At 45.9% G+C, this 20,544-nt stretch overlaps 1 protein-coding gene across 4 annotated transcripts in view; it reads right to left on the reverse strand.

Annotated features, from left to right (window-relative positions):
- The window catches only part of LOC122790289 (cytohesin-1), a 1,634,771-nt gene that overhangs the window by 414,142 nt on the left and 1,200,085 nt on the right, over positions 1-20,544 (reverse strand). The gene's annotated exons all lie outside the window — the stretch shown is intronic.

Raw genomic sequence — 20,544 nt, forward strand, 5'->3', positions numbered from 1 at the left:
GAACAGATTTTGCCTTTTCTTCCATTTTCTTCATAACCTGCTGGGCAGGTGTACCAAACAAACTAGTCTTATCCATAGGAGCATCTAGCAACTTAGCTTTAACATGGTCCGGTAAAGCTTGCTCCTTTAGCCATGCATGCCTTCTTATCACTGTGCCAGTCATGGCTGATCTAAATGAAGCCTCCAGTGCATCATAGCCACATTTTAAGGAATGGTTACTAACCTGTTGTATGTTATTTACCATTTCTAATACATATTTCTTATCAAGAGATTCATCAGTGGTTAGCTTTTTAGTTAGCTGATCAAGCATAAACTCTTGGTATTGTATCATGTGAAACTGACAGTTTAAAGCTCTAGCTGAGAGAGTAGCTGAAGTGTAGACCTTTTTACCCCATCTGTCTAATGACCTTGCTTCCCTTTCAGAAGGAATAGGTTTTTAGCTATGGTCGCTGCTACTGCCTTGGGACCCTGGGATATAGTTTCGGGTCTGCAAGTGGGGCCTTGTAAAGGTGGTGATGAGTATCTGGCACCCTGTAAAATCTGTCTGGTTTGGCAGGGGCTGGGGTAAAGAATCTGGAGCGGAGCAGACATCATTGAAAGCATCATCCACCACAGAGAGAACAGGAGGTATAGCTAAGGGCCTGTGCTGTGGGAGGTGCAGAAAGGTCCTAAGTCTTTTTCTGGAGTCTGAAAAATCCTGTTGCTGCCATTGGAACTGCTCTCGCATGGCATGTAAGGTTTCCCCAAAGGAGAATTCTTCTGGTGGGAAGCAGCTGGAATGGATTCTTCAGCATCAGAATCTTCAAAATTGGAGAAAGGAGCCTCTGGCTGGTCAGTTATGTCTGATTCATCTGCAGAATCATCAGAGGACACTGGCTCAGGGGGCTCTGCCCTAGGTCTCTTGTCTGGGGCTGAGAGGCCCTGTCTGGGTGAGATTGAGATCCTCTAATTAAGGAGATTAAATCTTCTGCCAAAGTAAGCATTTGAGAACTAGAAGAGGGCCTGGTTGTGGGGGGTTTAACAGGCACTGTTTTGGTAGTCTTGGCTGCTTTAGCCCTGGCGAAGGCCTTAATGGACATGGCTGCTGGAGGCCTAGCAGCACCACGTGCTGGGGTAGAGACATCCAAGGGGATGGTGTCTGATAAGTCAGTGGCAACCACCGTAGTGGATAAAATTTCTGAGGCCGATTCAAGAGTGGTAGCAGGGGCCTCAGTTGTAGAGATAGATTCAGCTGTACTTTGATCAGTTTTCTCGGTTTCGGCCGAAACCGAGACACTCGCAGTTTGCTTAACCATGGTTTCGGCCGAAACCGCGGACCGCGAGTGTCGGTCTTTATCTTTGCGTTTTTTGGCAGATTGAGTAGTCGGAGGATCCGACGGCATAATGTACGCAAAATCAGAACCGAAAAACTGTTCTGCAAACTCCGACCGACGCCTAAGCGTTCGTCAGTTGAAAGAAGCACAGGCCGAACAGGCTGCTACGTCGTGGGCTGGGCCAAAACAAGGCAGACAATAAGAGTGGAAATCCTTATGAGGTATTTGTTTCCCACAGGTTAAACAATTATTAACTTTTTCTGACATCGGCTGAGGCAAGAAAGAGTCCCCAACGGGGTACTTAGCTTTAGAAGTCTTCGAAGTAGTATTCGGTAGAAGTAATCTCTGGATCCGACCGACCGGCACTTGCAAACAGCTTCTGCTTCGGGCGCCACGCGGCAAGAAAGACTGAGGAAAATGGCGTCGGCTGATGCCTTTATACCCAAAGACCAACAGAGATGACGTCAGATGAAGTGCGACATCAGCCGAAGCCGAAGCCGGACCCGGACTTTGGAATCCGGCCGACTGAAGGGCTGCCTGACGACAGGACAACCCAGTTGTTATGACTGCAGATGCATCCATGAAGGACATCCCAAGAGTAATGACTGCAACAGCGAAACATGATGAACGTCTGCCCATGTCACTAAAACATTTTTGCCTAAAAATGACCACAAGGTATCCACCATGCTAGATCCTAAGCAAGGTCCTAGGACTCCTATCCAAATAGAGACGTGTATATTCCCTGGATCAAAGACTTGGAGGAAAAAGGTTCTTCGTGGCTTTTCAGATCTGGGGCCCTGATAAGGGAGAAAGGACAAGAAGTAATTGCACAGGGATAAGGTACCCCACCCTAGACAATGATGCCCAAGATAAGAATAGGAGGTGGAGGGAGAAAATTAATACTGCAGCACTGATATACTAGAACATCTACCATTATGTTAATCTCCCATATAACTGTACTATCTTCTTCATACTGACGACTGATACAGTACTTCCCTACTACTGAAGTAATTCCCAGAGCACAGGAGGCCAGGGGTGTGAAATAAATGGTAGAAATGGGCTGCAACAAACCCTGCAAAACAGCAGCTGCAATCCCAGCCCGAGGCTTGGAAGCAATCTGTAGTCTACAGTGCTTTGAAAAGGTATGAACTAGCAACCAGGTAACTGCCTATAGAATAGTCTGTGTACTAGTCCCCCCTGAAGAAAGATCACAGTGGCTGCTGTACCCCTATTGCTGTGAGCTCTCAGAATCGCTTCTCTTTTTTCATGATGAGAGTAATAATGTACAATATGCCAGCTACTTACAAATAGATTGCCTGGAAACTGTTTCACTCTCTTTCCTGAAGAGAAGGACAAATAAATGATCGAGGTACAGATGCTCTTAGCTTACCAAAGTAGTATTTCAGCTGACTTTGCACATCTAAGGAAGAAAAATAGAAGTTGTGTCTTTACCATAACGTTCCATGTGGAGTGTTCATCTCGCCTTTGTTCTTACACCTGGGTTCGGAGCCAATCCTCGGCTCCGTGTCGGCCGCTTGGCAAAGCTCTGCATCGAGAAGAAGCTCGAGACCAACCTATCTCCCACAATTCCCCTCTGCCTTTACCTCAGATCTAGTTTGCAAACAAACCAGAACCCAACGGGAGTGAACACACAACATACATGCTAAGGCATAGCTGAAAAACAGCCGTAACAACTGAGAGAAACAGAAGCGGAAGAACCAAACCAGACAACTAAACTGGACGTTCTTCCTGAGGGTGGGAGGGTGGGAATGTAAGAACAAAGGCGAGATGAACACTCCACATGCAACGTTATGGTAAGGACATAACTTCTATATGTGAGTGTGTTCAATCTCGACGTTTGTTCTTACACCTGGGTAGCATCCCTAGCTCCGTGATCCTGAGAAACTCACGGAAGAACATTCCTGAGCACAGTGGAACCAAAGGTTGCCCTGTCCCTGGAAACCCTATCCACTTTGTAATGAGTAATGAATGTATGTGGTTTAGACCAAGTGGCAGCCGCACAAATAGTGTCCAATGGTAGGCGGGCCGCATGAGCCAGGGATGTAGATATTGATCTAGTAGAATGCCCTTTGGGCTTGACAGGTAAGCTCTGCTCAGAAGCAGTATAAACAAAAATAATACAATCGGATAGCCATTTGGAAAGGGTTCGTTTCGTAACTGCCATGCCCTTTCTGCTGTCCGCAAAGGCTATAAAGAGCTGATCTGTTTTTCTGTGATCCTTTGTTCTATCCAAGTAAAACCTGAGTTGTCTATGAACATCCAACTTGTGTAACATATATTCCAACTTATTGGAATGGTTCTTGAAAAATGTGGGGAGCTCAATGGACTGATTAATGTTATTGACGGAGTAAACTTTGGGAAGAAAGGATGGATTAGTGCGAAGAGATACCCTATCAGGGTGAAAGATCAAATATGGGTGTTTAACGGAAAGAGCTTGAAGTTCCGATACCCGTCTGGCTGATGTGATAGCTACCAGAAAGAGGGTTTTCCATGACAAAAACTTCAATGAACAGGAAGAGGCTGGTTCAAAGGGTGGTAGCATTAGCTGTGATAATAGGAGGTTCAAATTCCATGGTGATGTAGGAATCCTGACTGGTGGCCTGATATGGAAAGACCCTTTTAGAAAGACCTTACAAAGTCTATGAGCCATAATAGGCGCCCCATTTTCTCCCACATGAAAGTTCGAAATGGCAGCCAATTGAACTCTCAAAGTGGCAGGAGAAGCTCCTTGGTGAAATAGTACAGATAGAAACTCCAAGACTCTGTTCAGTGGGGCTATTACGGGATCCAAATGTTGTGTAGTTGCCCAGTGTACAAAACGCTTCCACTTACTAGTGTAAATTTTTGTAGTGGAAGCCTTATGAGAAGCCACTAGAATATTTTGAACCGCAGGGGAAAGAAGATCAGACCTGGCTAAGAAGGGAAGCGGAGCAGCCAAGCTGCTAGTCTGAGGGAGAGAAGCGACGGGTGGGGAGCCCCTGACGAGTGGGTCAGTAGATCCGGCTCCGGGTCCAGGATCCAGGGTTCCTGAATTTGGTGTGTTTGAAGAAAAGGAAACCAAATTTGACGAGGCCAGAATGGGGCAATGAGGATTATTGTCCTCTCCAGGTTGTTGGCTTTCTGTAGAAATTTTGCAATCAGAGGTATAGGAGGGAAGGCGTACAGGAGGCCTGGGGGCCAATCGTGAATCAGAGCGTCCCTGGGGACTTCCCCTGGAGGGGGTAATAGGGCAAAGTAGCTTCTGCATTTGGCGTTCAATGGAGACGCAAACAGATCGCAGCAAGGCTGGCCCCACTTGCGAAATATCTTGTCCGCAATTGTTCGTTTGAGGGACCACTCGTGAGGTAACAGGATGGCTCTGCTCAACCTGTCCGCTATGACGTTGGATAACCTCGGGATATGCGTTGCTATCAGAAAGCGACCCGTGGACTCTGCCCATTGCCAAATTCTCATGGCCTCTCTGCATAGTTGATAAGACTTGGTTCCCCCTTGTTTGTTTATGTACCAGACTACGGACATGTTGTCCGACTGAACTGCAATGGTCCCCTAGAGGTAGAAGGGGAGAAAGTGTTGCAACGCTAGAAACACTGCCCTCATCTCTAGAACATTGATGTGCAGATTGTACTCCAATTTGGTCCATTCGCCTTGGACGGTCTGTCCCTGAAAGATGCCCCCCCACCCTATCAGGGAAGCGTCCGTGGTCACCGTAGCTGTCGGCGTGGGTAACACAAATGGTCGGCCGCCGGAGAGATTGCAAGTCTGAAGCCACCAAGACAGGTGCGATTTGCAGATGTTCGTGATGTGAATTTCGTGTGTCAGGGGTAACTGTTGGAACGACCATTGTGCAAATAGCAGCCATTGAAGAACTCTCATGTGCAGTCTTCCCAAGGGTATCGCAATGAGGGAAGCTGCCATGAGACCCAAAACTTTCAGAACCAGTTTTGCTGTGGATTTTTTGGACAACAGGAGAAGAGATATATGATTTTGTAGAGAGGCTATTCTTTCTGGAGGAAGCCTTAGAATTAAGCAACGCGTATCCAATTCTGCTCCTATGAATGAGATATGCTGTGATGGCTGTAATACAGATTTTTCGAAATTTACGGAAATTCCGAGATGAACACAGAGTTCTAGTGTGTAATCCCTGGCCTGAATCAGTCGACGCTCGGTGGTGGCAGTAAGGAGCCAGTCGTCCAGATACAGAAACACCTGGAATCCTAGGCATCTCAAGTGAGACGCTACCACTGCCATACATTTGGTGAAAACCCTGGGGGCTGAGGTCAGAAAAAAGGGCAGGGCTCGAAACTGAAAGTGACTGGCTCCCAGCCGGAAGCCCAAGTGATCCCTGGACGCCCTGGCCATTTTGATGTGGTAGTATGCGTCCTTTAGATCTATTGAGCACATCCAGTCGTCCTTCTGTAAGAATGGAAGGATCGACTGAAGCGTGACCATCTGGAACTTTTCTTTCTTGACGATGGTATTGAGTTTGCTTAGGTCCAGAATTGGCCTCCAGTCCCCTGTCTTTTTTGGAACTAAAAAGAACCTCGAGTAAGTTCCGAATACTCTTTGGTCCGCCGGGACTGGTTGGATGACTTTTTTTCTAGCAGCTTTGAAATTTCCATAGCTGCAGGGTCTCGCAGATGGGTCGGTACATCTGGGAGTCTTTTCTGCGGAAATGGGGGCAATAGGAACGGAATTCTGTAACCTCTGGTAACAATGCTTTTTACCCAATTGTCTGATGTAAGACTTTGCCAGGCCTGAGGGTATAAAGCTAAGCGACCCCCGACTGCCTCCAGAGCAGGACAGTCGGGCCTCCTCTCAGGAGTGCTGGAAAGGTTTCCCGGGGAGTGTATCCCTGTCACCTTGGTTTTGCGGACCCCCTCTGCCGCCAGGGTGACGTCTTCCACCTCTGCCCCCCCTCTGCCTCTAGAGGGGGCATCACCCTGTGTGCCTGGGAAAGAGCCTTGAGGTTTTCGAAACCACATTTTTCCACCACGTTGCCCTTTGGGGTACAGTCTGGATGGGGTGGAAAAATGGACTCCGACAGCAGACAGAGTCTTTCCCTCTTGCTCACACCGGGTAAGAGTCTCCTTTACTTTTGGGCCAAAGAGAGTGGCACCATCAAACGGGGCGTTAGTAAAGGAAGACTTGAAGGCTTCCGCAAAGGAACATAAGCGCATCCAGGATTGTCTACGAAGAGCAATCGCTGAAGCAGCAGCCCTACTCGATCCTTCGGCTGCATATGAAATGAGCCTCATGGACGAGTTCACAATAGATGTAAGGGTATTGAGTTGTGCTGTAACTTTCTCTGAGACAGCAGCATCTGTAGTACCCTGGAGGGTATCTCCCAACTCTTTGATTAGATCCCTCTGTAACCGTGTGAAATGGGTCAAATAGTTCAGCGATCGCATGGAAAAAGCCACTGAACTAAAAATGCGCTTCCCATACCTGTCCATAGTCCTAGAATGTCTGTTAGGCAGATGGACAGATGAGGAAGATTCAGACATCTCCTTTTTAGTGGCCGCTGCCACCACCATAGCGTCCACTGGAACTCCTTTTGTGAGATAAGCCTCGTCTTGGGGGGCAGTAATATATTTATTAGGCTTTCTAGGGACTGGCTCCACTGTGTCAGGTGTCTCCCACGCCCTTCGAGCAATCAGTTCCATCAACTCATCGAAGGGCGGAGTGACCCAGGAGGAGGAAGGGCGAGCACCGAATGCCTTCAGCAAGACTGACTCATCCTCAGAAGGGGGTAGGGCTTGCCAATCACCTCTCTGTTTTAGGATCTCCAAGATGTCAGAAAAGGAGACATCCTCTGAGGGTGATTTCGGGGACCCTTCTGACTCATCTAAGTCAGTGTCTTATGTCAAGGATTCTTGTGGAGAATCCAAGTGTCTCCTCTTACACAACCTTTTCCTCGGAACTTCCTCAGGGGGGACATCCGATGAAGCCTCCGAGGAAGAGGGGGCTCCCTCTGGGGGCGGCTGAGACACCGGTGCTCGACGCTTTGACGTAGCCGTGGGTGCAGAGGAGGATAACAGATCCTTATGGGAAGGAGAAGCTGTTTCTGCAGAAGTGGTTGTCTGAGTCGACAACACCTTCCTCATGATGTCGAAGGCCCCCGGGTCCCGAGTCGAGGAATCCCTCTGATCCGAAGAAAGCGGAGGGATCCCCGAGACGGGGACCGAGGGCATCGACCCCAAGGACGGAGCCGAGTCGATCCGAGCAGAGGCACCGAGAGGGAGAGTCGAAACCGAAACATCAGTCCGACTCTCGGTCCCCAAACCAAGGATGGATCATCGGCTCCGCGATTCCGGTAATGGGTCCATCGGAGTCGAGGTGAACAGTGCCGACCAAGAGAAGGACAGTTCCGGCACCGAGGGCTCCACGATCATCAGATCAGCCTCTCCCGGCTCCGAAGACTGAACAGGTCTCGGAGGAGGAACAGATGGAGATAAGGGAAGGCCTTCGAGTCTCGACACCAACTGGGAAGAGACTGAGATGAGTTTGGACAAGGCCGTATCCTCCATCAATTTCTGCACCACGCAGTCTACATCGGTGTCGGAGAGGGGCCTAGAAGAACGCGTCGAAGGAATCGAAGAAGGAGCCGACCTCAAGAGCACAGGAGGTGGAAGCTCCGTCACCGGTTCTAAAACTCGAGGCTCGGTAACAGACAAAAATTCAACACTCTGCCCCGAGGTCTGTGGAACCACTGAGCGAACTTTAAATGAAGAGCTCGGAGCCGATGACATGGGCTCCGACGTCTTCGATTCCTTTGAGGATTTAGATGTCTGGTCCGATGCATCCAGAGCCTCTTGGAAAGCAGGCTTCAAAAGGCCTCTATCCATGAGTTTCCTGCGCCTATCTGTCATGACCCTTCCACTAAAAGAATGACAAATGGAGCAGTCTTCTTGCAGATGGAGAGGGCCAAGACAGTAGACGCAGGAACTATGGTTGTCTGTGACAGACATTTTCTGTCCACATTGGCACCGTTTGAAGCCTGACTTAGCTTTCTCAGACATAATTACAATAAAAGTCAAATCCAGTAAGACTATACAGCACACAGTCTTGAACAGACAGTAACAGTCAACAATAATGTCAAAGCCAGTAAATTCAGTCAAATCCGGTAGTTTGTCAAATCCAGTAGTAGTTTGTATAACTTATATAAGTTCTAGAAGTCTTATAAGTTTTATAAGTTTAGAGGGTGGGTAGGCCCAGGGAACTAACTTATTATATATATATAAAAATATATACGCATCAAGAAAGCCCTCGACTCACTACACACACACACAAAACTTAAAGGTAAACTAGAAGAAAAATTATCTAAAAATGTTAGATAAAAGTAATCTTATCTGTCAGGTGGTCCGAGCTCATCAAAAATGATGCGAACGTTGCAGCGGCAAACTAGATCTGAGGTAAAGGCAGAGGGGAATTGTGGGAGATAGGTTGGTCTCGAGCTTCTTCTCGATGCAGAGCTTTGCCAAGCGGCTGACACGGAGCCGAGGATCGGCTCCGAACCCAGGTGTAAGAACAAACGTCGAGATTGAACACTCTCACATTAATTCTTTCTCCCTTGTTCTTGTGGCTACGGAAGAAAACAGTTTGGCCGAGGGAGAACTCAATACTTTTGACATACATAAGGGGTTGATTTTAAGAATGACCTTGTCCTTATGGAAAACTGAAAAAGGGCATGTACATACTATGGCCTATAGTTCTGTAGTAAAGCAATTTTCCAAGTTAGACATTTGAAGAGGGCTGAAGCAGCACACTCATAGGGGGCTGCATCCCTTTTTCCTGGGCACTGCTCAAAAGGGAACTGTGTAAGATTTTCCAGGACACAGGTTCAAGTCCCATGTTAGTCTTACATGAAGGACTTCCCCAGGAAGTGTTTAACAGGGGCAGTGTTTACAGACAAGCAGGCTGAAATAGCTTAGAGCAGTACCTTTACAGATGCATATGGCAGGCCTGAACTCAATGGCTCATTACGTACTGATGAATTATGAAGACATGCTGTCCTCAAGTCCTGATTCTTCCTGTGGCACCAGAAAGTAAAAAATTATTCCATCTGGCTGCACAGCATTTCCTTAATGCACACTTTCTAGCCTCCTTACATATGTTTAACATAGCCTCACTGAGCTGGTGTCAAACCTGCAATTAATACAGATCATCCAGGCAGTAATCTAGACTATCTCTAGGGTAGGCTAGGGTGTACCAGGACTCCTTTATCTTGAGATGGGTGTTCTATTTGCAAAGGCAGCATTGTGAGTTTTCAACCCTGGACATCTCAATGAGGAGGGAGAACCAATGTTATCTGGGCCAAAACAGTGCTATTAGGAGCATCCATGGTCCCTTCTCCCTTGTTTTCAGGATCACAATGGGGAAGTGGAGAAATGGATGGAGTGCATATGGAAAGAGATCACTGCCCAAGCTTCCTTGAGTGGTATTCTGGGGCAGAACTTTATGAGGTGCTTGTTGCTCAGAAAAGCAAACAGGTCTACTTCTGAAACTCTCCTCTTCAAAGAATGTGAAAAAAGTGTTGAAATGCAACAGTAATTCATGGAAGATCTGTAGCTAATCTCCTCAGCTGGTCAACCCCTGAGCTAAGCTTTTAGCTGGGACAGGATGTGGAATATCCTTTGGGTTATTTGTGATTGAATAGCTAGTTCCCAGGCAGCTATGACCAGTATGTGCAATATGTAGGAGTCCATTTCCTTTGTTGTATGTTGATGTACCATGATACAGTAGTGTTGCTTGTTGTCACCTGCAAAAAGTACAGTTTTGTACCTACCATAAATGTAGATGTCCAAACAGGATAGCATCTGCAGTCCTAACAAATGGGTTGTCCTGTCGTCAGGCAGCCCTTCGGTCGGCCGGATTCCAAAGTGTGGGTCTGGCCTCGGCTGGTGTTGCACTTCACCCGACGTCATCTCTGCTGGTCTTCGGGTATAAAGGCATCAGCCGACGCCATTTTCCTCAGTGTTTCTTGCCCCAGATGCCAGTTGCCCTCTTGGAAAACTAAATTTTGGGTAAATGCCAATGTTTCCAAAAAAAAATAGTAGGCAAACACAAAAAATAAGCATGTATGTACATATATACAAACAAATACACCATAAGAGATCCCCCCCCCCAGCTAGCTATTAGGAGGGTAAATACCCTAGGAGTACCACAGAGGGGAAAGGAGGGTGGGTAATCCTGACTGCAGATGCTATCCTGTTCGACATCTACATTTATGGTAGGTACAAAACTGTACTATGTCCTTCAAGGATGCATCTGCAGTCCTAACAAATGGGTAGAATACCATAGCCAAACTAGGGAGGAGGAAGAAGAATTATGGTGTAGTTAGGATCCCTTGCAAAACAGCAGTGGCAAACCCTGCTCAGGATCTAGAGTATAGAGGTAAGTTATAATGCTTGGCAAATGTATGCACGGAGGTCCAAGTAGCCGCCTCAATAATGTCCTTGGTAGCCACTCCTTGTAAGAAAGCTGTGGTAGTGGCTGTAGCCCTTGTAGAATGAGGTCTTATGTTCTGTGGAATTTGCTTTCCATGGTAGGAGTAACAGAATCTTATGCAATTTCCTATCCACTTGGAGATTGTCTGTTTGGAAATTGCTTTTCCTTCCCTTCCTGTTGCATAAGCTACTAGAAGCTGGTCAGTTTTTCTATTGCCCTTGGTTCTGTCCAGGTAGTAGCGCAACTGTCTATGTACATCCAAGGTATGCAGCAGTCTTTCCCCCCTGTTCTGTGGATTGGGAAAGGGTAGGTAGGTGGATTGCCTGGTTTAGAGACACTCTGGATACCACCTTAGGCATAAATGTAGGATTAGTTCTCATGGACACTCTATCTTGATGGAAGATTAGGAAGGGTTGTACTGCCATTAAGGCCTGTAGTTCCGAAACCCTTCTTGCTGAAGTAATTGCCAGTAGGAAAGCAGTTTTCCAGGATAGGTGTTGAAGATCTGCTGTTGCTGCTGGTTCGAATGGAGGGAGTGTCAATTTTTCTAGCACAAAGTTCAAGTCCCATGCTGGTAATGGTGGTTTCCTAGGAGGTTTTACATTCTTGATTCCTCTGAGGAACTGCCTGAGTAGAGGATGTGAGAAGACAGGGGATCAAGCTGTATTCTGCAGAAATAGCTGATGCATGTATCTTGATGGAGGAATAGGACAGGCCTGTATGGAGAAGCTCTGCCAAATACTCCAGGATGTTGGCAATATCTATCTTTGACACATCTTTTCCTCTTTCAGTACTCCAAATGACAAACTTTTTCCATTTTCCTGCATAGTTCCTTCTTGTTGAAGGTCTGCGGGCCTCAAGGATAATGTCTTTAACCCTTTGGGATAAATCTGGGTTAGTTGCTCTTATGTAATGTTCCAGGCAGTCAGTTGCAGAGTTTTCAGGTTTGGATGCATGATGTTGTAGTCGCTCTGAGTTAACATCAACGGAATCAGGGTAGTGTCCACGTTCCCCCCCGAGACATGCTCCTCAGCAATGGATACCAATGTTGTCTTGGCCAATTTGGAGCTATCAGAATTATCCTTGGACGTTCCTCTTTGATTTTCAGTAGTACCTTGTGCATCAAAGGAAGAGGTGGAAATGCATATGCTGTCAGGCCTTTCCAACTGAAGGATAGAGTCCACCTTCCATGCAAATGGGTGGTATGTCCTTGTGCAGAATTTCTTGAGCTGGTGATTGAGTGGGGATGCGAATAGGTCTATTTGTGGCATTCCCCATTTCTTTGTGATGGCCTTGAAGATGTCCGGGTGTAGCATCCATTCGTGAGCATCCGAGGTAGTTCTGCTTAACATGTCTGCTAGGATGTTTTCTTTTCCCGGTACAAATATTGCCTGTAACTGAATGTTGTAGCTCAGAGCCATATTCCATAGGTCCAGAGCCATTCGGCATAGGGGGTATGAATGAGTGCCTCCCTGTTTGTTGATGTACCACATGACTGTGGTGTTGTCTGTTCTTATCATTAATTGGCCTTCTTTGAGGAATGGTCTGAAATTCTGGATTGCTAGTTTTACTGCCAGCATTTCTTTTTGATTTATGTGCAGGTGCAGCTGATCTGGAGTCCATAATCCTTGTATGCATTTGTCCAGCATGTGGGCCCCCCAACCTAGGTCTGAGGCGTCCGTTGTGATGGTTTGGCTTGCTTGAAAGTTGTGGAAGGGCAAACCTGGGTTTGACTGGCATGCTTGAGCCCACCATAGGAACTCTTGTTTCAGGCATGGGATTAGTGGTATTTCGGTTTCTAAGCTGTGCCTGTGTTGAGACCATAAATTCTTTATGTACCACTGTAGCTTTCTCATATGCAGTCTGGCATGGGGGACCAGGATTATGCATGATGCCATGAAGCCCAAGGCCTGCAGTACTTTCCTTGCTGTTAGTTTGTTCTGCTTTGTTAATGCCAAGAAGTAAAGAGGAGTTGTTCTTGTTTTTCTGCAGTTAGGAATGCCATCTGTTTTACTGTGTCCAATTCTGCACCCAAGAATGTTCTTGTTTGGGATGGTATCAGTCTTGACTTTTTTAAATTGACTGTGTATCCCAGGGCTTGTAGTAAGCAAATGACTCTTTGTAAGTCTTTTGTCAGCTTGCTTTTGTTGTCCGCTTGTATCAGGCAGTCGTCCAGGTATGGATAAATTTGGATTTCCTGTAGCCTGCAATGAGCGATTACTGATGCCAGGCATTTCGTGAATACTCTGGGCGCAGTAGATAAGCCAAAGGGCAATGCTGAGAATTGATAATGCTCTGATCCTGCAAGAAATCTGAGGTATCTTCTGCAATTTGGTCGTATGGGGACGTGCAGGTATGCCTCCTTGAGATCTAGAGTTACCAGCCAACACTCCTTGCCCAGCATGGGAAGAAGTTGCTGTAGGGTCAGCATTTTGAATTTTGGAACAATGATGAATGTGTTTAAAGCGGACAGGTCGAGAATAGGTCTCCAACTTTTCTCTTTTCTTGGTACTAGAAAGAGTCTGGAGTAAAATCCTTTGCCCTGTTCTAATGGTGGTACCCTTTCCACAGCTCTCATCTTTGTTAATTGAGCTATCTGTTTTAGAGCTTCTGTTTTTTGATTTGGAGGTAGGTTTGGCATTCCTCTTTTTACTGGTAAGGTGTGGAAATGAAACCTGTAGCCTTGGTCTATAGTTTGCAAAATCCACTTGTCTCTTGTGATATAGTGCCAATTTTTTGAAAATAAGGCTAACTTTCCGCCTAAGGGTGCTGCTATTTGTTCCCTGGTAGGCGGTGTCAGAGCCAAGTCACTGTGATTGTCCTGTTGCAGTGGCAGTGGTTGTGTCTGTGCCTCGTTGGTTATTGCCTTGCCACTGGCGTCCTCTGTAGGCACCTCCTCTGGATTGATTTCTGCCTCTGGAACGTCTATTCCTGCCTCTCTGAGATTTAGAGGAGTCTGGAAAGGACCAATTTTTGGAAGGCCAGTTCCTGCTAAACCTTGGGGCTGAACCTGTAAGAAATCTTTAACTGTTTGTACAGATTTTGCCTTCTCTTCCATTTTCTTCATTACTTGCTGGGCAGGAGAACCAAATAGACTGACCTTATCCATAGGAGCATCTAATAGCTTTGCTTTAACATGATCCGGCAAGACCTGTTCTTTCAACCATGCATGCCTTCTTATAACTGTGCCAGTCATGGCTGATCTAAATGAAGCCTCCAGTGCATCATAGCCACATTTTAAAGAATGGTTACTAACCTGCTGAATGTTATTCACCATTTCTAAGACATATTTCTTATCTGAGGAATCATCAGGGGACAGTTTCTTAGTTAACTGATCAAGCATAAACTCTTGGTATTGGATCATATGAAACTGACAGTTCAAAGCTCTAGCTGAGAGAGTAGCAGAGGTGTAAACTTTTTTACCCCATCTCTCTAAGGACCTGGATTCCCTTTCAGAAGGGAGAGGGTTTTTTGCTGAGGTCGAAGCTACTGCCTTAGGCCCCTGGGAGATAGTCTCAGGATCTGCAAGGGGAGCCTTATATAGGTGGTGATGAGTGTCCGGTACCCTGTAAAACCTATCGGGCTTGGCAGGGGCTGGAGGTAAAGTATCAGGAGCAGTGCAAACATCATTAAATGCATCATCCACAACAGGAAGAACTGGAGGTATAGCTAAGGGCCTATGTTGCGGTAAGTGTAGAAAGGTTCTAAGCCTTTTTCTTGAATCTGAGAAATCTTGTCCCTGCCATTGGAATTGCTCTCTCATGGCATGTAAGGTTTCCCCAAAGGAAAATTCCTCTGGTGGAGAGGCAGAAGGAATAGATTCTTCAGCATCGGAATCTTCATAAGTAGAAAAAGGAGCCTCTGGATGGTCTGTATTGTCTGAATCATCAGAAGAGTCATCTGAGGACACTGGCTCAGGGGGCTCTGCTCTAGGTCTCTTTTCTGGAGGCTGAGAGGCCCTGTCTGGGTGAGATTGGGATCGCCTTATTAAAGAGATGAGATCCTCTGCCAGAGTAAGCATTTGAGAACTGGAACTGGGCCTGTGAGAGGGGGGCTTAACAGGCACAGACTTAGCAGTTTTGGCTGCTTTAGCCCTGGCAAAGGCCTTTATAGACATGGCTGCAGGAGGCATAGCAGCACCATGTGCTGGGGTAGAGACATCCAAAGGGATGGTGTCCGATAATTCTAGAGGAACCACATTAGTAGGCAAAACTTCAGAGGCCGATTCAACTAGGGTAGCAGGAGCCTCGGTAGTAGTCATGGATTCGGCTGAAGATTGACCCGTTTGCTCGGTTTCGGCCGAAACCGAGACACTCGCGGTTTGCTTAACCGTGGTTTCGGCCGAAACCGCGGACCGTGAGTGTCGGTCTTTTTCTTTGCGTTTCTTAACAATTTGAGAAGTCGGAGGATCCGACGGCATAATGTACGCAAAATCTGAGCCGAAAAACTGTTCAGCAAACTCCGACCGACGCCTAAGCGTTCGTCGGTTGAAGGAAGCACAGGCTAAACAGGCTACTACGTCGTGGTCTGGGCCTAAACAAGTTAAGCAGTAAGAGTGGAAATCTTTATGAGGTATTTGTTTCCCACAAGTTAAACAGTTATTCACTTTTTCTGACATCGGCTGAGGCAAGAAAGAGTCCCCAACGGGGTACTTAGCTTTTAGAAGTCTTCGAAGTAGTATTCGGTAGTAGTAATCTCTGGATCTGACCGACCGGCACTTGCGAACAGCTTCTGCTTCGGGCGCCACGCGGCAAGAAAGACTGAGGAAAATGGCGTCGGCTGATGCCTTTATACCCGAAGACCAGCAGAGATGACGTTGGGTGAAGTGCAACACCAGCCGAGGCCAGACCCAGACTTTGGAATCCGGCCGACCGAAGGGCTGCCTGACGACAGGACAACCCATTTGTTAGGACTGCAGATGCATCCTTGAAGGACATCCTACCATTTTATAGGTGGGTCTGAAGGCTAGGACTGCCTAAATCAGGGCTGTCCACTCCTTCACATTTATAGGTTTCGTTGAATCAGGGCTGTCCACTCCTTCACATTTATAGGTTTCATTTTTGAGTTGCATTCCAAATCCCTTGCACTTTGAGGTTTCCAAAATATGCCACCCAAGCTAAGTCTAAAGCATCCATGTTTAGCATCTCAGTATAAAGATCTTCTATGAACAGCTCAGATGGTCCAGCCTGATGTGGCTGGTCCACTACTTGATTCCTTGCAGATAATTTCCACCAGGGACAATGAATGTTGACTCCGTGTACATCTTGGGTACAACTGGATATTTCACATGTGCAATTTGTTCAGGGGGACTTTCACAACTGTTAAAGTCAGTATCCTCAGCAATTCCCTGTCTGTAGCCATTGTTTCCAAAGTCATCTACTGGAAGCAGTGAAACTCAAAAGATTTACACAGCTCCACACATTGGCTGGAGAGTGGTAGCTGGTTCTTCCATGGGTTGCTAGAGAGATCTGTGTCAGAAAGCTTGAGAAAAGTAGGTGACTGAATGAGTAGGGCTCTCAGAACCATTCATCATAACACGCCTACTGCATTTTCCAAATAATAGAAAATGACCTGAAACTATGGTTTCTACAATATAGTACATAAATTCACTGAGAAGGGAGTAAGACATGAAAGCTTTACACAGGTCCACGCATTGGCTGGACAGTGGTAGGCCCTATGGCTGCTGGAATGTATAAGGATCCTGGAGACACCACATTTCTTAGCAGGGGCAAGACTGACTTGAGGCTGTTAAAGAAAACCCCAGGTTTTGAAAGCAGCCGGTGGTGAACTTCACAGCCTTCTCTATCTCCTCTTTGGATAGTGGCAGAATACAGTTGGCAATTGTTGCAGCCAGACATATTGTAAAACCTGAAAACAAGCAATCTACAGGGCAAGGAGGTAAACTGATAGTAGGATCCCCCTGCCTTATATCCAAGAACACACCCATGAGGAAGCAGCCATGCGCCCTGTAGCTCGGTATACAAAGACAGGTATCTTTGAGATCCAGAGTAACTGTCAGAGATTTAGGTAACATGAATGGCAGAGGGCTTGCAATGTCAGCATTCTGAATTTTGGAACCCAGAGATAGGTATTTAGCCCTAATATATCCAGCATGAACCTCCACTGGCACTATTTTCTGGGGTCTAGGGAGAGTCTTAAGTAGAACACCTTGTTCCGACTCCGTTTTAGTACAGATTCTAGAACTCCTAGTTGTAAAATAAACTCTTGCAGAATTTGGGAGGGGGTTACCCAGATGCACATAATCCCTTGGTACAGGGCCTAACTTTTTTTTTTTTTTTTTTTTTTTAGGAACTTTAGTTTGTAAATATGAGGTTATCTGCAGCACCCATATGTCTTTTGTGATACTTTCCTTGTTTCTTAAGCTCTGGATTACCCTTCCTGCTATCTTCTCAGAGAGAGAGAGAGAGAGAGATGGGTAGGGGACAAGGATAGGGTAAAAAGATTTGGGTAGGGGGGAGAAAGAAGTTAAGTAGTCATGGCTGCTCTCCAGAGATATGGGGCCCTAAGGGCCCTCAGGTTTCCCCTTTCGGTCTCCCATATATATATATATATATATATATATATATATATATATATATATATATATATAGATAGATATATATATATATATTTGGCTCTTCTTATTCATGACTTGAATATTTTGATCTTGCCTGTGGAAATAGGATCTGATTTCAATGGAAAATTTTGGTCACAGGTAAGCACAGGGGAGTGAAAAAGCAGGTTTGCTGATGTGTACCCCCCCTTCCTTTCTTTTTTTTAAATAACCTTGTCAGTGAGGTTACTGAAGAGTCCTTCTCTGTGAAGGGTTCCCTCTTTCTCTTGACACAAGGGACACCAGACAGTGGGGTTTAATCTGAGCTTGGCTTTAGGCCTTATAAGACCTGAAGGAATACATAAGCCAAGACAATTCATTCCTGGGGGAAAAGCCTAAGAGGGAGGGGTGGGTAGGGGTCTGTCTGTTGCCTGAAACCCAGGCAACAGCAGGGAGCTGGGAAGGGGTGCCCTCTGTTTAAGCTTCTGATCTCTCTTAGGTGGGGATACCACCATGGACACCAGAAATGTGGGATGGGATTCCCAGACTTCCACAACCTGGAACCTGTATCACCTCCCTGACTAGAGGAGTCAGTACACCACCTGCATCTTCAGAAATGAAAAAAAAAACACACTTTGGTTATAGGTGTCAACATCTGGAATGAACTCCTACTGAAAACTCTGCTCAGTGGGATATGCCTTGATCTGCAAGCATAATGGCCTCCAAAGAGTTTTGCCAGAGACCTCAGATCCCACAGATGCAAGGACTGGGGGATGTGAAAGCACCTTACTGGGACTAGAATTAGTGTTTGCTCCATGGCTTGGAGGGAAGCAAGCCTTGTTTGCAATCCAGGTGATTAAGTTTCAATTAGAAGCACCAGCATGGGAGAAGCTAACAAGGAAGGGAGCAGAATCAAGGAGCTATACCAATTCACCTATCTCAAGGAGGGTGGATGGCATCTGTGTTGGGAAGGAGTGTAGCTGGGTAACCATTTAAAATGTCAGGACCCACTAGAGCAAGTTGGGAGAAATGGAGACTAAATGATTGGTGGAATGGGCTTACATATACTAAGTCTCAGATTTCATTAATGAAATATTCCCTTTTTGTCCGAGGTATAGCGATCTCAGAGATGGCATACACAAGTTTGGAGGCTTGGAGGTATGGGGTGCAGGCCCTCCCCCAGCAAAAATAAGTTTAAAGAGGAGCAAGTTTTAAGATTTGCTCTTCTCCTGTGTTTTTGGTCTTTTTTCCTCCGGCTTGTTGGCTCATTACCAACATTTCAACAAGAAGCCATGTAACTAACATGGTGCTGGAGTTAAAAGATAGTAACACACACTGCAAACGTTCAAATTTTAGTTGGCAGCACCAGCATGGAAGGGGGAGGAATGACAGCGCTATACCCACTCACTTCTCTTGGGGAGGATGGACAATGTGTTTGTGGTGGTTGGGAGTGCAGCTGCTATGCTACTGGAGTTATAAGACAAGGCAGACTGAATGCCAGGTCATATAAGATGGGGGCGCAACACAGGTGAAGTAATACTGCAAAGGATGAGTGTGGCCTTACTGGGTCCCACTGCATATCTGGGAGATGAGACCCCAAGACAGGTACATCACCATAAAGGTGGGGACATTCTCCTCTTAGGCTGGAAGCTCAACGTGAGCTTGCACCTGACACAGGAGGTTAGGGTTTAATCCATCAACCCTTAGAATGACTGTCTCTCTTCAGTTCATCTGACTCTCTTGCCCAGTGGCCAAAAGAGTGAATGGACCAACCCCTGTGAGAGAAGTCAAACTCTACTGTCACAGCACTTGATCCCCTAACTGCCTTCAATGGAGATCACTTTTTTAATTGCATCTTTCATTTCAGACATTCTCCTTCAAAAATCCACAAAGATATGCGTGAAGTGCTCGTTTCTTTTCTGATCTCAACAGTTTTGCAGGGAACACTCCCTTCTGCTAAGAGTTTTTCTGTGTAAACTTTGAAAGACTTTACAATTGTCAAATATTTACTCTAGATCTAAAGAGGATACATACAAACTAAGACAGCCTATGTGTGGGATTTATTTGCAGCAAGAGCACCTGCCTTTTTTCCTTGATGTGGGCAAGACCTAAACACTACCTAGGGCAAGCATCTGACCCTGCCAAACTACACTACGTTAAGTAACACTAAAAGTACAACTAGTGATAAAAAATTTCCTCAATGGGGTACTTGTCTGACTAAGCTCAAGAAAATGCTCAACAGCAGCCTACGGGCACAAAAAAATGTTAAATAAGCTGTAATCGGCAACAAGAAAGATATAAAAAAGGCACAGATAGACATCAGTTTTATACTGGGAATATCCCGACTTTCGTAAGGCTTGGACATCCATGCAGGCTTAAGGGGAAAGCTGATAAGTTCTGAAAGTCCGACTATATGCCAGACTTTCTGAAGCTGAAGTCCTAGTATTAAGGACTATTACAACAGTGATCTATATGAAGAACATCAACAGATAATGTTCTTCCACGGGTTGCTGGAGAGAGATCTATGTTCACAGAAAACTTGAGGAAAGTAGGCGACTGAAGGAACAGGGCTCTTACAGCCATTCATCAAAACACGACTAGTGCATTTTTCCACATAAATTGGAAATGACCTGAAATCATGTTTTTCGCAACAAAGTACTTAAATTCACTGAGAAGGGGGTGATACTTGAAAGCTTTACACAGGTCCACTAAGGGTCCCAGCAAAGGCACCACAATCCATTGTTAGAAAAAGAGTCACTTCCCAAGGAACACATATGCTGGGGTCATTTGGAGAGAGATAATGTAAGACAAACTACAGAAAAATAAACAGCTCTTTGAAAACATAAAAAAAGCATTCAATATTTTTATCACCTGTCCTAAAAAAATAATTAAAATTACTCAGAATAAACAGCTAAATATTTTAGCAGGATTACTTCAGGTTATTAAACATTCTAGCTTCAGAAAGCAAACAGCCTTAAGGCTCCAGCTTAGATCCTCTTTCATAAACTTGTTTGTGCAGTGTCTGGACTGAAAGATTTCCCCTGACTCACTGTTGCACAAACTACATCAGTCATTGCTGACGTGGTTTCATTGCAAGGTCATCTGCTTTCAAGATGTTTCAGTGCTTCCTCTTCTACAGACAGGAAGGCCAAAAAGCTCTTGGTTCTGCACTTAAGGTGCTGATCAATTTACTTTTTAAATGGATGAGAA

This window comes from Protopterus annectens, chromosome 1.part2, assembly GCF_019279795.1.
Source record: "Protopterus annectens isolate FY-2018-M chromosome 1.part2, PAN1.0, whole genome shotgun sequence".
NCBI lineage: Eukaryota > Metazoa > Chordata > Ceratodontiformes > Protopteridae > Protopterus > Protopterus annectens.